Source organism: Apium graveolens, chromosome 3, assembly GCF_009905375.1.
Source record: "Apium graveolens cultivar Ventura chromosome 3, ASM990537v1, whole genome shotgun sequence".
NCBI lineage: Eukaryota > Viridiplantae > Streptophyta > Magnoliopsida > Apiales > Apiaceae > Apium > Apium graveolens.
This window is the reverse complement of record NC_133649.1, coordinates 216,288,121-216,307,629: the sequence shown is the minus strand read 5'-3', so window position 1 is coordinate 216,307,629 and position 19,509 is coordinate 216,288,121.

The window sequence follows — 19,509 nt, the reverse complement described above, 5'->3', positions numbered from 1 at the left end:
CGGTGTCTCCCCCATACTCTTCTTCCCCTGCCCTCTGTTTTTGTGGTTCCTCTTCCATCGCCGGTAAGCCGCCGCCTGAACTACGGTGGGTTTGGTGGCTTCGGTTCTGTTCTCGTTCGATTATGCATGTATACATATATTTATGTATTTGTGTATATCTGTGGTATGGGATTGTGCTGTGTGTGAGAATTGTGTGTGTGCCCTGTGTGTGTGTGTGTGTGTGTTTGTTTGTGCTGGGTGTCTGGTGGTGGTCGCCGGCCTTCAAAGGCTGTCCGGCCGTACTTGTGTTGTTTCCAGTTGGCGCGTAAGGCGTGTGCGTGTTGTTGTTTGTGTGGTTCGAATATGCCTTGTTCAACTGTTAATTCGATTCTGAATTATTGTGCAGATATTAATTTGGGAATTATTGGATATATTGAATGCAGGAAAATATTTGATTGGAATTTGTGAAATAAAAATATATTCGTGCGGTAAATTTTAATAATTAATCGGTGAGATTCGTGTTGGACGCCCGTTATAAACAGGAACCCGCGAATTTTACCGCCGTCGGCAATGAGCCTCGGCGAGCCGACGGTGGACTATGATGATATAATCTGAGTCCTACGAATAAAAACATAAAAATACGGATAATAATAATAATTAATAATTGAATTGTATTGGTGATTGGGACTGGCGTATGGATTGTAAATTGAATGATTGGTTGTTGTTATGTTGTGATTGACGTCGATTTGATCTCGACGGGTAGGCCGATAAACGAAGGAGGCGCTGCCCGATTTTCAGGAAATTAATTCCGAAATATTGGGAACGTAACCTATAATTATTGGAAACGTCGAATAATCATATACAATTATATTATATGAACTGGACTGCGATCGAGACAAGATATTTTGTGAATAATCGATTACCCTATTTTTCAAAATGACAAACATACCTATTTTCCGAAATTAAATACCGAACCGATTTTCGAAGATGTGAACCGTAATTGCTATGTGTATTTCGATAATACATATAAATATGAATTCGGTTATGAAATCGTACGGGTAAAATAGAATAGTGATTTGATGTAAGCTTAAGCGATTATCTGAATTAGGGTATTTCAACCCTGTAGGTTTTAGACGGAAGACCCGAGACATGACATCGGACTAGGAACGATCTAGAGATTAGACATCGTGATCAACGAAGTTCCAACCAAAGGGTCTGAATGTTGGGATCGTATCGAGAATAGGATAGTAGGTGGACGATAAAGCCGAAAGGTCAAAGTCGAACCAAAGTCAACCAGTAATAACAGTTAAAGCTTATTGAGGCAAGTATTCGTGATTTTCTTTTAAATACTGCAAGTATTCTTGAATTTTCTTTTGAATACTGCAAATATTATTCGCTCCTATTCTAAGTTCAGAATAGTTAACTATTTTACATTTCGCTGCAATTACTCTGATTATGCACGTTCCTTTCATTATTGTTTCTATAATTCGATTACTCTCTTGAGCAAATTCCCATTCGTTCGGGTTATTTGCGAACCCTAATTTGGGATATTTTGAAATCAAAATGATTTGATATCAAAATACTCTACGGGCTGGACGGTTATTATGAGGACCAGTGATGAGCTGGATCCTATGGGCCGGAGATGGACCGGACCCCTTTAGGCCATAGTTGCCTGGGTGCCCCATACGTTGGTTGGGTCTATGCAGTTGGGTATAGATCCGCACTATCTCCTGACTGATCAGCAGGTTATAGTGCATATGTTGGTTTCTAGTGTCCAGTCCAATTTATTGTTTTTCGCCATTAATGGCATTCCCTCTTGAAATAAAATGTGATTATGATTTAAAGTTATTCTTTCTTAGCACTCAGTTTCGGGAAATTACAATGTTTCTAAATATATTCAAGGTTCAGATTGTTGCTGCAACATTAGTTGCTCAGTGATAGTTAGGATCTTGAATGAATTGAGATCTTCTTAATTATCCAACCCGTCCTTATCAGGCTGGTTTAGCAGGCTAAGTCTATGGAAACTTAGTCGATAATGATGGATACTGAATAGTTAGGAATTTCTTGAACGTCGTTTTATGAATAGTTATTGCATTAATTGCTCAATTATGAAATGATACCAGAAGCTATTTTGAAAACACGCGATCTCTAAAGCTCTTACAAAAATGTCATTATGTCCTATGTGATTCATAGCAATGCAAATCAAATTGATTTTAAGATAACGAGGTATATCCTTTAAATGATTTCGTGTTTCGCCCTTCAGAATATTTCAGAGATTTTTTCTGGAAGTTTTCTTTGAAATTAATGTTTGAAACTCAAATTATATACTTGCTGGGCATTTTTGGCTCACTCTTGCTTTGTCAATTCTTATTTCTGCCAGAAACAGATAAGGATAAAAACGAATAGCTTAGATAGACAGCAGAAGTTCGAGAAATCTCCGCAGCAAGAGGTTGAAGAAGTTAGAAGAATATGATTCGAGCATTAATTTAGAGGTATTTACAATTGTATTTTAGTTGTTGTAAGTTGTAGAAGATCAGATTCTTGTTTCATACCATAACCTGTAAACGATCCAGATTCAAGGGGTTATTTATTTATTTCTTTATTCTATGTAAGGATTGTTTAGTGACACCAAATCTTGACCCCGGATTTGGGGTGTTACAGTTGGTATCAGAGCCGCAGGTTATTGGTCACTGAAATAAGAATAGGTGAGATTAAGATAGGAAGAATAGGTCGTACAGGATAGGAAAGACACTAGGCATATTCAGGATAAATTAAGTTGAGTGCGAATTAGGGTTAGTAGATCTGAGATGGAATTGCTAAGATAGGATTGCTGAGAAAGTGTAAGGCGAATGTCGTAACGCTACAGGTATATTGAATTTTTAGACCCTACAGTAATGAGGAATCGACAGATCAATGGAGACGGGGTATGTTACCCTACTTTTCATGTGGTTTTAGAGACTATGCGATCGATTCTTGTGGGAATGTGTGTAAGAAAAGCTACGATTTAACTTAGAATTAGGTATTAGGATGAGTTCCACATCGAAGTCAACTAGTTGATGGAAGCTGACGAAGAACCAACGTTGCATGTTTCGAAGGTACCGCCGTTGTGAGAAGGATCCTATCACTTATTGGAAGCTGCGCGAGGAATGATATCTACCTTCTTAGATATAGGTAAGACTATTAAAAAAAAAAATTAACGAAATTCTTGATTCGAATGGACGAAGGATGATTGAAGGAAATGGCAGAATCTTCTAGACGGTAGGCAGAAGAATCATATGTTATCGATAAAACTGAGGCGTTGCGTGATCGATGGTTATTTTATGCGGAATAAATGGAATCTAAAGCAATGGTTATACATTTCGGAAGGACGCGATTAAGATTAAATTATTGAAGTAGTTGATGTGAAGACAGTTCCAGGAAGCATTTCGAAGCAATGATGTGACTTGAATCGTGAACCTGTATCCGCACGATCCTGAAGGCATACGTAAGTGAAGCGTGGAGGTGATCGACATTAACATTCTTTCTTCTAATACGACAGTATATGTTTTTTCTTGATTTTTGAATATGTATGAGCTTCTTCTGTTAATAAATTATATGAGGCGAAAATGAAAGAAAAATTCCTGTATTCCTTCTGAATTGTTTCTCTTCTCAAATCCTTGATTCCTGATTAAGACAACAGTATTGTGATATGACGCTTTGTCGAAATGACGAAGAATCAGGTGGGACGCCACCTAATCATGTACTGTATACCATATAGTATGAAAGACTGGCCATCTTGAGTACGAATATGGTTGTCTCATTCTTTACTCATTTTTCTTCCTTCAATTTTCTGATTTACAAATTATTCCAATCGGTTGCTGCATTGTTATTTCTTATCCAGCTTTTCAATCAAAATCATGTTCACAAACTCTTCTCGTGCGTAGAATCTGTTCTTTGACGGGTTCAAAAGAAATGAAATAGTGTGATACATGGAATCATACAACGAACATAGATACGACTGCAAATCGATAAATGGAGAACATCAGTGAGCGAGGAAAAATGGATACACCGACAAATGTGGACATGGCAAAGATATCAAGTCAGACAGTTGTCCTTGCTACAGGGATCACATGAGTACGGTAGATTACGTTAATGCGATATACTTCGAATTGGAAAATTTCGATAAGGAACGAATCGTTAGTGAACCGTAATAATTAGATCAATTACAAAATAAGGAAGTAAAGTTGTGTGCGTCAAACGGAGCAAACGAGTATCGGGACGACGATCAAAGATCAAGGGAATTCTGAACAATGACTCAGACATGCAATTACAACGTGAAACATCCCTTCATCGCTGAAAGATATTTGTCGAAGAAGATTTAAGATGGAAGGATGCAGCTTAATTCTTAAAAGTAACTGTACACAATGGGTAATGACAAGAAATAAGTTAAGATACTCGCGAAATAAAATTTTGAAAAACAAGACAAATTTTAAAGTTCACTAATAAAATTTTATAAGATTTTGAAAGAACTGGAAAGTGAGTGGTTATGTTGATCCTTGTTGATTTAAGACCTTAAGTCTCATTTCAAAAGATATATGATATGCCAGACAGGTGCTGATCAAGATGATAAAATGTGAATGGTGGAAAAATTGATGATTTTGGTTAATAAAAGTAGGTGGATATGATTGTGGATGACTTGGTTGATTAATGGTGTCGGCTTGAGTCCGACTGGTAGTCAATGGTGTAGGGGAAGTGCTGCCCAAATTTTCAGAAATTACCCTATAGTTAAGAACAAAGAAGTATATTGTCATTCTCGTCAGCATTCCAGATAATTGCAATCTCGGTTCTTGAGAAAATTGTTATGACCAAACTGACTTTATGTAATTGGTCTTTGATTCCAGTTAGCTAGTCAGCACTTGGTTTAAGTGATCATTTAAAGGAGTTGAGTGATTCACTTTGCCAACTAATGGTTAGTTAAATGGAAATCGATTCCAATTAGATTGAGTCAAGCTCTAACATGATTTCCAGCTCCGAAATCAAAGCAATAAGAAATTTGGAAAGTAATGGCGTTAACGTAAATTAAAAGGCCTAGTTCAATTAGCGTGATGTTATTATAATCAGGTGCAAGGTGTGATACAGAAGAATATGCTCTTTTCGATGAATAAAAAGAATAGGAAGTTATTGGTTCATGCTAGTAAGAAGAATATTTTAAGACCTGAAGGTATGAGATAAAGCCAAGAAAATATATCATCTGCAATAGCGTTCCAGGAAGAACTTGGGTGTGTACCCATATCGAATGACGAATTAATAAAATATTTGAATGTACACTTCTTTTGAATGGCAGTTGAATAGAAGTTGCTGTAGAATAATGGAAAGCTCGCAAATTCAAGCATCCAATGAACGACGGAGATTGATGAAGTCCGCATGTGAACTCAGGAAAAGAGATGAGAATCAATGAAGAGAAGTCAAACACGCGATTTGTGATACGCCAAGCAAGGCTAAGAAACTAGCTACCGAGGAAATTCGATAACTCTGTTAGTAAGAATTTAAATAGTACAAATAAAAGTCTTCATTCCAGTGTGAACTTCAGAAATGGCCTATCCAATAATAAACAGGGTAATATTACTAAGAAAAAGAAATTCGTTATGTATGAAGAAGATAATGAATAATGAGAATGCAGAACTAATCAAGACAAGAAGTGGAATCAAAAGGATGATAAAGAAATTTTATAAAATAATCCAGAAAATATGCAAGTTGGGAACGTTGGTTGTGCCAGAACTATTAGAAGAGTGAGGTGAAACGTCGATAAGTGAAGATAGGAATTTCATTCAAGGAATACGTGTAAACAGGAATGATTAAACAAAGGTATTAATGGCAAACGATTGGAGAAGCACGTTGCAATGAATCTCAAAATGGAATTTTTAGAACTAAAGTGAAGTCCCGGAGGTTCGAATGAACGCCTTATCAAGATTACCTCAAGGAATGAGGTGAGGATTTCTCGTCGGTTACTGCACAGAGTCAAACTGGTATCAAAAGCTCTGTATCGTCTAACTCAATAGGGATAAAATAATAAGTAAAGGAAAACTTCAGGAATGTGGAATGAAAGAATAATGAAATAAAGGGTACCGTGCGCTATGCGTAAAAGCGGTCATAGAAAAGAGAATAAAGGTATAAAGCTACGCGTCGATTATCAGAAATTGTAAGTTTGAAGGACTAAAGTAAACACAATGTACCATGAGTATTGAGATAGAGTGATCGTATTTATTGATAACATCCTCGCCAATTCAAGGACTAAGGAAAACTAAGTCGAACGATTGAAGATATGCTTGCGAAGAACTGGAAAATAGCAGCTGCATTCTTAGCTTTAAAGATATGAACTCTGGTTATGAGCTCCAGTGTGTGGGTAAATACCAAACCGGAGAGGTCCATTTAGAAATAGATGTTCCAAATAGAAAGAAAAGAGGAAATACCATTAAGATTGTTGAGATATGGTTAAAAGAATTGAAAAGTTAGAAATTGAAGAATAGATTTTGATCCGTCTTCTGGGTTATGCTGATACTTACTTTGTTGTTGAATATCAAAGGTGGTATTAATGTAGATGATTGATGTTGACTTCAGTAGGAAACGTTGTGAGCATCAAAGTTCGTATTGATATCTAATTTGATAGGACAACAAAATGAATATTAATATCAAAAGACCGGATTTTGAACAAAATTCTAATTCATTCTGTTCCTAATTAATGTACTTTCTTTTAGATATTAGGGGATTCTCGCTTGATGAAGCTACTTAATAGCGATTGAAAAGAAATGGAATTATGCTACCAAGTGGTGAGTAAATGCAATTGCCGAGATTTTTCTTTTTAGCATTTGAATAGATGTAGAACATTTCGAAGCATCAGACGTCATGAACTCAGGATATCGGGTGCAAACGGATAGAAAATGCAAGGGACTGATTAAGGATTCTCGAATACGATTGGAAACGATCACGGGTCAGGCTAATCAAAGAAAAAAAAAGAGAGAGACCTGAAACGTAAAGTAGGACAGTCAGTGAAAATAACAATTTCATAAACATGATCTATTAGAATTGGAAAGAAAAGGTTAGTGCAAATTAAGTTAATCCTTTAAAATAGTGAAATAGATGAAACGATTGTGAATGAGTTGGTCTTGTTGTCACAAGTGTACCGAGTCCATAAGGCATTTATGTGTGTATGACTATGAAAAGTAATTTAGCCTCAAATATGTGAAATGAAAGATGGAGTTAGAGGGTGCATGAGCAACTGATAAATCTGATGACGGTAGGAGACCGTTGAAACATGATTAATGTAGTGAGTCTTGAGAAGTTTTGATTAGATACTCGAAATGTAGCAGTGGTTGTTCCTTAGCATGATTCTGAGGACAGAATCCTTTTAAGGGGGGAAGAATGTTACGCCCGGGAAATATTATGTATTTATTTTTATCAATAAATAATTATAATGTGATTTTATGTGAATTTGGTGAATTATTTGATGATGGATAATAATATTTGGATGATTATTTCTGATAAAATTGAGATATTTTAATTTCCAATTATCCAGAATTAAATCTAGATGATTTTGGTATTTTTCTGGTAATTGTTGGATTATTATATGATTTTATGAGAATTTATAGGATTAATAATGATTATTCTTACATAATTATAAAATTTATTTTTGGAATTAGAAATCATTCCACTTTAATCGTTTTTGCGTTTTTACAACCCGAAACTCTTCCGAAAACTCCTTCCTAACCTAATCTGATAATTCTGAACACTTTCCGTGTTTTGACTTTTTCGATCCGGGGTACGGTTTGACCTGTACAAGTCCCGGTGTGAAATTTTCGATACGCAAATCATTTTATATATCGATAAGAATCCATATTCTCAAAAGGCGAGACATTATCACCTTAATTTCGTATAAAGTATTTTATAGGGAGCTTTGTTTTGATAATTATCCAAATTTGGTATTAAAATCGTATCGTCTTTTTAGTTACTTAGCGGCTAAGTAACCCATTTTCGGATCAGATATGTGAATGTAATTATCAAATTATTAAATAAATAAAATATGTGATGGTCCTGTCAGTTATGTGTTGCTGTGTTATTAATCGTTTGTGAATTATTAGACGCAAAGGTTAATTTTATAATTAATTATTGAGTTGTATAAACTTAATTCACTTTTAAAGTGATTTTATTGAATATTTATTCTTAAAAATGCTAAAATTGTTTCTAAAATTATTTATATTATTTTATAATTTTATTTATTTAAATTTTGATTACTTCGATAAATTTTAAATGTTATTTTGGGAAAATTTCGGAATTATGATACTCGTAATTACTCGTCAGATATTCCAAATTTTGAGTATCGTGTTGTTCGTTAATTCAATAAGTAATAAAACGAAATAAAGAAGGGGGCAGATTATTTATCGGGTATAACCCGTGTGTTCATTGCAGTTCATGTTTTTCCTTAATCAATCACTCATCTCTCTTCGATCCTCTCTCATCTCGATTTCTCTCCCTCGTTCTCTATTTCTGAACTCTCTCTACCTCTCTTAATTAATCTCTCCCGGTGTCTCCCCCATACTCTTCTTCCCCTGCCCTCTGTTTTTGTGGTTCCTCTTCCATCGCCGGTAAGCCGCCGCCTGAACTACGGTGGGTTTGGTGGCTTCGGTTCTGTTCTCGTTCGATTATGCATGTATACATATATTTATGTATTTGTGTATATCTGTGGTATGGGATTGTGCTGTGTGTGAGAATTGTGTGTGTGCCCTGTGTGTGTGTGTGTGTGTGTGTGTGTGTTTATGCTGGGTGTCTGGTGGTGGTCGCCGGCCTTCAATGGCTGTCCGGCCGTACTTGTGTTGTTTCCAGTTGGCGCGTAAGGCGCGTGCGTGTTGTTGTTTGTGTGGTTCGAATATGCCTTGTTCAACTGTTAATTCGATTCTGAATTATTGTGCAGATATTAATTTGGGAATTATTGGATATATTGAATGCAGGAAAATATTTGATTGGAATTTGTGAAATAAAAATATATTCGTGCGGTAAATTTTAATAATTAATCGGTGAGATTCGTGTTGGACGCCCATTATAAACAGGAACCCGCGAATTTTACCGCCGTCGGCAATGAGCCTCGGCGAGCCGACGGTGGACTATGATGATATAATCTGAGTCCTACGAATAAAAACATAAAAATACGGATAATAATAATAATTAATAATTGAATTGTATTGGTGATTGGGACTGGCGTATGGATTGTAAATTGAATGATTGGTTGTTGTTATGTTGTGATTGACGTCGATTTGATCTCGACGGGTAGGTCGATAAACGAAGGAGGCGCTGCCCGATTTTCAGGAAATTAATTCCGAAATATTGGGAACGTAACCTATAATTATTGGAAACGTCGAATAATCATATACAATTATATTATATGAACTGGACTGCGATCGAGACAAGATATTTTGTGAATAATCGATTACCCTATTTTTCAAAATGACAAACATACGTATTTTCCGAAATTAAATACCGAACCGATTTTCGAAGATGTGAACCGTAATTGCTATCTGTATTTCGATAATACATATAAATATGAATTCGGTTATGAAATCGTACGGGTAAAATAGAATAGTGATTTGATGTAAGCTTAAGCGATTATCTGAATTAGGGTATTTCAACCCTGTAGGTTTTAGACGGAAGACCCGAGACATGACATCGGACTAGGAACGATCTAGAGATTAGACATCGAGATCAACGAAGTTCCAACCAAAGGGTCTGAATGTTGGGATCGTATCGAGAATAGGATAGTAGGTGGATGATAAAGCTGAAAGGTCAAAGTCGAACCAAAGTCAACCAGTAATAACGGTTAAAGCTTATTGAGGCAAGTATTCGTGATTTTCTTTTAAATACTGCAAGTATTCTTGAATTTTCTTTTGAATACTGCAAATATTATTTGCTCCTATTCTAAGTTCAGAATAGTTAACTGTTTTACATTTCGCTGCAATTACTCTGATTATGCACGTTCCTTTCATTATTGTTTCTATAATTCGATTACTCTCTTGAGCAAATTCCCATTCGTTCGGGTTATTTGCGAACCCTAATTTGGGATATTTTGAAATCAAAATGATTTGATATCAAAATACTCTACGGGCTGGACGGTTATTATGAGGACCAGTGATGAGCTGGATCCTATGGGCCGGAGATGGACCGGACCCCTTTAGGCCATAGTTGCCTGGGTGCCCCATACGTTGGTTGGGTCTATGCAGTTGGGTATAGATCCGCACTATCTCCTGACTGATCAGCAGGTTATAGTGCATATGTTGGTTTCTAGTGTCCAGTCCAATTTATTGTTGTTCGCCATTAATGGCATTCCCTCTTGAAATAAAATGTGATTATGATTAAAAGTTATTCTTTCTTAGCACTCAGTTTCAGGAAATTATAATGTTTCTAAATATATTCAAGGTTCAGATTGTTGCTGCAGCATTAGTTGCTCAGTGATAGTTAGGATCTTGAATGAATTGAGATCTTCTTAATTATCCAACCCGTCCTTATCAGGCTGGTTTAGCAGGCTAAGTCTATGGAAACTTAGTTGATAATGATGGATACTGAATAGTTAGGAATTTATTGAACGTCGTTTTATGAATAGTTATTGTATTCATTGCTCAATTATGAAATGATACCAGAAGCTATTTTGAAAACACGCGATCTCTAAAGCTCTTACAAAAATGTCATTATGTCCTATGTGATTCATAGCAATGCAAATCAAATTGATTTTAAGATAACGAGGTATATCCTTTAAATGATTTCGTGTTTCGCCCTTCAGAATATTTCAGAGATTTTGTCTGGAAGTTTTCTTTGAAATTAATGTTTGAAACTCAAATTATATACTTGCTGGGCATTTTTGGCTCACTCTTGCTTTGTCAATTCTTATTTCTGCCAGAAACAGATAAGGATAAAAATGAATAGCTTAGATAGGCAGCAGAAGTTCAAGAAATCTCCGCAGTAAGAGGTTGAAGAAGTTAGAAGAATATGATTCGAGCATTAATTCAGAGGTATTTACAATTGTATTTTAGTTGTTTTAAGTTGTAGAAGATCAGATTCTTGTTTCATACCATAACCTGTAAACGATCCAGATTCAAGGGGTTATTTATTTATTTCTTTATTCTATGTAAGGATTGTTTAGTGACACCAAATCTTGACCCCGAATTTGGGGTGTTACAAAGACTACGTTTATTATACCATGTTTTCATCAGAACCCACGTTGATGATGAGTCCGATTATGGGTTAATCGTTATCGTGGGTTCTAACGGATTTATTTATGGATTTCTGTAGTTAATTCGTTTTGATGCCTTAGTGTGTGGTGATTGCATGATAACCTAGTATTGGTTGTGCTTATTCGTCTTATGAGCGTCGCGAACTTATAAGATAGCGTGTTAATCTTTAATGAAGCAAAAGTGAATTTAAGGGTTTAGAACTTGCCATGCTAGCTTAGGTTCATGTATTTGTTATGCATGATTCGTAGGTAATTTTAACCATCTTACTTGCCCTATCTAATCACGATTGATAATTTGTGCACTAAACCGTTATGTTGTCAAATTCTATAGACATATAGGGTCTCAATATAATTGGTGTCTATTCAGCTTTTATCTCTTTTGTGGATGTCTGGTAGTATGGTATTCGTACAACGAAAGTTGGCATTTATCAGTTTCATGTTATCTGATTAGTGGCATCACCATTACATGCTAAGGTTAAGAACGAAAAGGCTATTGAATGAAGTATTTAATGAAGTTTGAATCCCATGTTTGTGTCATATAGTATTCAACTCTCTTTGTTCTCTTAGTCAATGTTCTTTAGTATAATCTTTTAGTTAATCTTAGTTATAAACAACCTCAATTTGTTATTCGTCTTAGCAATGGATAATAACCATACCATTGTTGCATAAATACATTGATTGAAATTAACCTAAACCAGTCCCTATGGGAATGAACTAGAATTAATTCTATATTACTTGCGATCACGTATACTTGCGTGAATATTAGAGCGTGTTCTAGCCCTAACAACAGCCTCCATACAAAGGACAAAAGATGCAATCAACTCTCTTCCACTTACAGCTGGTGATGATCTTGAGTTAAATTCTGGTGGCTCTTTTGGGGATGATTTTAATGAAGAAGATGTTGATGAAACTGGCATGAACGTAGGGGGAGATGCAGGACCTAGCTCATCCACAAGCACTCCAGCCTGGATGTTCACCAAGGATTATAATGATCATCATTTTAAATCCACACTATTTAAGCTTATCCATCAGACTCAATCAGCCATCCAAGCCACCACTGATGCCAATACCAAATGTCTTCTACAAGCCCATCTTGAATCTCTACAACTGCACAAAATTCTCTCTCAAACAAAGTCAAGATACGGATGATAGCAAGAGCACCATCGAGAAAGTCAAAAAGGACATCAATGACAGAATAGAGTATAAACTTTCTGAGTCAACAATAAAAGACATTCACCAGAAAATCAGGAAGGACTTTAACTTGAGTAACAAGATTGAAACCCTAGATTCTAGGCTAACAGCAGTGGAAAATTCAATTACCAATGTGCTTCTCAATCAAGTGCATCAGACACCCCTTCTTCAAAAATTGGTGGCTGCTCAAACTCCAACCCCTTCCTTACTTGATGATAACAAAAAGGGGGAGGAGAATGTACATATCCTAGTCAGTAGGGGGAGAAGGATGTGCATGTCCAAGTTAGTAAGGTAATAGTTCCAGCCATTACCTTCTCTAAGCCACCAATGTTGGACAACATTGACTTAATCAACATAGCAGCAGTTGAACTCAAGCTGAAAGAATCAATGAAGAAGCTTGATGAAAGAATTGAGAAGGAATTTGGTCCAATTACCAAACAAGACAAATCTGTGAAGCACTCCACTCAATTGAGACCAATTCTAATAGATGAAATGAATCTAGGAAACATGGAAATAGGTCAAACCTCATCTAAAAGATATCAACAGACCATTGTGATTTTGGATCCTAGGAAACACTCATCAAAACACTCAAGCAAAAATCCAATGAACTCAGTTTATTCAACTCCTAAACCTGATGAAAAGAAGTTGCTAGGTCACTCAATTGCAAATCACAAAGATCCAAGAGATTCAGTTTTGAAGAAAAGGGTAGTAAAGATCTATAGACATGGCAAACTGATTTGTGTGATGGCTGGACATCCTCAATTTGGAGAAGCCAAAAGAGAAGAGAAATTGAGGCTTAAGTCTCAGAAAAGGCAGGCTGCCTTAGAGCCAAAGAAACAAGATGAAAAGCCTGTTACCAAGTCGGATATTGAGAAGCCTGCCACCATAACTGAAACTTAGAAGCATGAGGAACCAAAGTAAAAATCAGGAAAAGGGTATAGGAAGGAAAGAGCTAAAAGGAAGCTGGTTTTTGAAGAAGAAAAGGAAGAACCAAAGCCAACTCAGTCTACTACCACAAATCAACAACTATGCCCATAATGGAGCAAGTTAAAATCAAGGTCCATCTTGGTGTGAACTTTTATGGTGAGACAATCATTCCCAATGATGAATCAATAGACTGGGAAAACTTACCTATTCCTGAGCTGAATATCCCAATTCCAACCACTTCAAAAAGAAGAAAGAATACAAGAAGAAAGTCAGTCAAGTCTGTCCCATTCCAATCCAAAACCTTATCCAAACCCAAACCAACAGTCAACAAAGGAGATCAACTCTTTATTTGTGACATAAAGGAATTTTAATACATTAATCTTTACTTAGATGAGCTTGATAAATTGAGAGCAACTGATGCCCATAACAGACTTCTAGAAAGATTAGTGTTCAGGTACAGGGGTGGAAAGGAAATAACTTGGCCTCTTCATAGGATTCTCAATGAAGGCTACTCTGTCTTAATCAAGGTATTCTCTGTAATCAAGAAAAAATTTGGATTCACCATGGTGGCCAAAATAGAGATACTTAACAAAATTCAACAAATACAAAGAAGCTGGAGAGACCTAAGTGCACTACCAAGAATCTTAACTATTCCTTACACTGGAAGTAGAGTTACTTGAGGCCATATTGGTTGATGGAGTTCAAGGATGAAAATAATACCAGAAGATTTTTCAGACTAGAAGACCAACTAAAAATATCAAGCAATGAAACTCTCAAGGAAATGCAGGAGATGCTGGATCTATTTAATGAAAATGAATCTGAATTCTAGAGACAACTCCAACACCAAATAGAAGAGAACAATGAGAAGCTGTGAAAGAAGACTAGACACCCAAGGAAAAAGTATTAATCTGCTCAGTCTAGAGGAGCACCTTGAACAAGGCTTGTGATGTTTTTGTGAACATTTTTCTATCAATTTCTAATAAAATTGCAGCACTTATCATATTTTTTATCTACTATTAAATGATCATTTTGTATAAGGTGTTTTTTTATCATCAAGTCCTCCTAAATTGATGCCTACAATTCTAGTAGACATAAATTAGGGGAGATTGTTAGGAATTTGTTGTAGGCGTGATGATATTTTACAAAAACACCTTAGTAGATTTAATTAAGTGTACTTGTAGCTTTCAACTGATAATCTTACTGTATCATCCATTGAAAGAGTAGCTTATGTTTCAATAAATTTTTGTAGTTCATTCCTGTATACTGTAATGTCTTAGATAATTAGAGGTTGTAGGATTTTCTAAGTCATGTTGGCTACTAGTATGATATGCAAAATAAGTTGGCTAATTATAAATATTAGATGCCTTGTAATTTTACATAAATGAAATTAAGTCAACAGTTATGGAAATAATTTCAACGGATGTTTCTACAAGGCTTCAACGGATGACCCAAGTCACTTTCAACGGATGATCCAATGGAGACTCGACGAATAATCTACAAAGTCTCGACGGATAACAAATTCAAATAGGAGTTGATAGTGACTTGACAGTCACATGGGTTGATTACATACAAAAGGAATATAGCAGCCTATTTGCAGGATTTTGAGAACAAAGAAGCATTTCTATTTCCATGCTTACTTAAAGAAATACAAGGATACTGGATAGAGAAATGAAGAAACATGTGATGAAGACTTAGACGTTTTATTTTATATGTTTGTCTTTTCCATATGTAACTTGGTGATATATAAACGAATAGTAGAAAGTAGATAATTATCGATTGAAAGAACTGAGAAACAGAAAAGGAAAAATTTGTTAAGATTTTTTCTGTTTTTACTTTGTAATTTTACTTGTAAGCAGTTGTGTGCATTCTTGCATCACAGAGTTCTCAACCAATATATATCTCTGGTGGAAAGATCAATCCACCAGAAAGTTTTTAAATCCTTGTGTTTAATTACTTTGTATTTTGAATACATTTATATTTCATTCCGTACACTTGCATATTCAAACACTGATATACTTTGGCAAACAATTTTCTTAATTTTCAAAAGAAACTAAAAATTAAATTTAACCCCCCTTTTGTAATTCTATTATTAGATTATTTGGGAATAACAATTAAATTTAACCCCCCTTATGTAATTCTATTGTTAGATTGTTTGGGAATAACAATTGTTAAGAATCGACGTGATCATTATTTTACATGATAGTAAGTTTTGTCTACGGGCTCTAACAAACAATTGGTTAAATTCAATTCATTTTTCAATTGATATACGTGTACTAGATTTTCATCTAGTAAAAGATACCTATATTTTCATTCTTAAATTTCCAAAGTACATATTCTTAAAATTTTAATTTTCATTTATTATTTACATATATTTTTCGCGTATATATTATTATCGTGCACTGAGTCAGGGGTCTTCACGGAAATTACCTTCCTACTCTTTTCGGATATTTTTTGAATATGGACATGGCCTGCATACATCTTACCCGCCTCAGACGCTACTCTATGCGGGGATATAGTAGGTATGTTTGGTTTGGTTCATATTATCTTCTTTTGTTTCTTTTTTGTTGTTCTTGTAGAATTGGAAAACATATTTTACATTATCAATATCCCAAAGAAGTGAAATTATTTTAAATTTAACATATATTTTCAGAAAATTATTATTGGTTATGATATAGGATACATGCAAAAATGTTACATATATAAAATTGTTGTTTGATAAATTCTAATATTTTTGTAAAATTTATTAAAAATAATTACATAAAAATTATAAGTAACTTTACTTATAAATTAATTTTATATGGAGATAAAAAAATTAAAAATATACAAAAGCAAGTGAATATCTGTGTACCAATTATCTTTGAACTGGTTAAAAAATTACTATAAATTATTCAAGCTCATTTACTATATGAAATTTAATTTTACTTAATAAATAGTAAAATATAGAGTTATGACATGTTCACTTCACCAGTTTTCTAGAATTTTTTTATAAAAAAATTAAAAATTTAGAAAACGTGTTCAAGTTAGATATTTTTCAAAAGAAATGCTAGAAAATTAGAAAACACGATTTTTTAAATTACAAAAAAAAATGCTCAAAATAACTTTTAGATGTTTTCTGAATTTGAAAAATAGAAATTTAAGATTTTTTTTTAAATCCCTAGAAACACACAGTTTGAATCCCTATGTACATACTTTGGGGACTTACCTATGTACATAGTTTATTTTTAATGATAAAGATATAAATTTTTAAATAAATTCTGTAATTACAATAATATCCCTTCTGCATTTACATTAAAGAACACTTTGTATTCACCTTAAGTTACGTGAGTACGTACTTAAAGGCATCAATCTTATATTTAAAATCATATATGCATATCAACTAAAAATGTAAAAAAATATATGTATTTCAATAAAATTATTCAAAATAAAATATAAACTGTATTGTCTTAATTCAGTAGAATACATAATTTGACTTATAATATTACAATTAAAACAACGATAAAGAAGAAGACAATCTATACTAAAGTTAATTATGATTATTAAATTAAAACTTTTGTGTTCTACTTAAACTAGGAGTGTACAGATTAATGGCTCAACCGCATAACGCATTAATCACTAGCATCGCTCCCAAACCGTATTTTGCGGATATTCATACGGGTTGATTGCGGATAAAATTTTAAAAATCGCTTATTTACGGTTTGGATGCAGTTTTAAATTTCTATAAATCACAAAATTGCTATTGAAACCGTAAGTGCAAACCACAAAATATGTGTATAATAATATATAGGATATATAGGATATAAACTAATAAGTAAACACTTTTATTTTATTTAAAATTTTATTATTCAATATAGATTAACAATCATTTTGTTATAATGTCTTCAAACCTAATCCATTACTTTAATGACTCAAGGTTCAAACTCATTAGCCTGGTCCATTATTGCTAATAATTTGTTATTAGCAGCATGATCGGGTAACCAAGCACACCGGAGTTTGAAACAATTTTATAATTTATATTAGTTATTACTCAATAGCTACAAACTTTGATATATTTTACTTCTGAATGCTAACCTATCAAGCAACTCAATTTTTTTTAATGTTTTAATTTATTTTATTTTTCGATTCATGATATTTTATAATAAGTGGTTAAATCGCAAATCAATCGCAATAATTACAAATTCGCAACCGCAAATTATGCAGGTTAACCGCAATCACATTGAAAACTCTCTAAAACCATACTTCACAATTTAATTCGAATTTTATCATAAAACCAATTTGATCTAAACCGCGTACACCCCTAACTTAAACCGTGTTAATACAAAGTTGTTACTATTTAGAACTTACACATACACTGATAGAACTTGACATATTCCAGTGTAAAAAGATCTTATTCAAATAATTCTCCAGACCGATAAAATTATTATCCTTAAAATTAATTTGGTTTCAAAAAATGTGAAATGTTGAAAAAATGTAATAAATGTAATATGTAATTTGGTTGTAATAATTGTTACTATTGGTACAATTTTATTTAATATCTCAAATAATTATATTAAAAATATTTAGGTGAATTGTTAATATAAGAAACATTATTATCTATGATTATTTTATTGGTCTCACATGTGAATCAATTTTTATGTTTAAAATTGAAAGATGAAAAAAAGAGCTTATGTTCTTTTTAAGTAATTAATTTTTGTATTTAAGTAGTTATATTTTTATTTTAAAAAAGACTAATTACATTTTTTATTTTTCCAATTTAACCGGAATATGACTTTTGGAACATGTTTTCTCAATTTTCAGGTGTTTTCTAAGAAAATTTGAAATTAGAAAACTGAAAAACTTTTCTGCAAGTAAACATGTCATTAGAAGTCTTAACATGCACGAAAAAAGTTTTTCACGACATTTTATCGTATAATAATTAGCGAATAAATTAAGCGAATCACAAGTCAATATTAAAATATTAATACTGAATTTAGAGAATTGAAATAATATATATATATATATTGTATAATTATGTAGTTGCAGAAATTGAACCCACTGAAATTAATTAAAATTTTTGTTATTTTGGCATTTTGATGCTATAATACTCAACCGAAAGGGTTTTTACCTATTAATAAAGAGTCCATCTTCGATAAACTGTTATCAACTGATTCTTATATTCTAATCATTTCATAATGATTGATTCCGATTAAAACTTTCTTAAAAATCATTAGACCCTTCTCCCAAAACTTTCAAATAATATTGATCAGAAATCTATGTACTTTTGTATATTAAAAGGGAATTAGAGGCAAAAAGAGCCAATTTAATGACTGTGAAATTAAAATATTACTCATGCACATTAAAAAAATTAAAAGTATTTTTCAAACAACCGAAGGTGAAAAAAGATTCAAGATTCAACTGAAGGTTTCAGATGGATACACAAATAATAATTGTTGGACAAACTTAGTATTTTAGACTAAGTTATGAATCATTTTGAGACTCTATATGAGTGAGACACATTATGTGTTAGTGGTGTGTATTTAATGGAACGTATTCTCCTCTTCGAGGGGATTCCAACGCATATTTACACGCTCAAAATGAGTAAAAGATGAATGAGAACTGATGTTCCAAAGTTTTACCTTTTAATATGAAAAGTGGTTTTGTACCACATCGAGAGTAACACAAACATATTCCTTAGTTTTTCTTATAAATACCATGTACCACATCGAAAAGAAAAATAAGTCCTTTCAAGCCTCTCTTTATAAATAGAGTCTTAGGGCATCAGTTTTATTAAGTCAAGGAAATAAGAGTCATCTCTTTCATTTTCGGTCTCTTTAGTCTTAAATTTTTCCAATATTCCGGTGATAGTTCTCGGGCTCAGTTCAAGTTCGCTGAGAGTATATTCGATCTATCGATTATACTAGTATCTCGTTTTATCCTGGGAAGCAGGTCGCTAAACACGCATGGTGCGGGGCGAAACTGCTTTAATGAGACAGTTTTCTGGACTCGAGATTAAATCCAATCTCTGTTTGTTTTCTCAAACCCTTCTCCTAATTTAATTATTAATTCTCATATGCTTATGTGATTTAAGAATTAGCAATGTTCTTGTGAAGTAGTTATATATTCAATATATATATAATAATAATAATGTCTTTATCGTACAAGATTGATAACAATCTTAAAGCAGT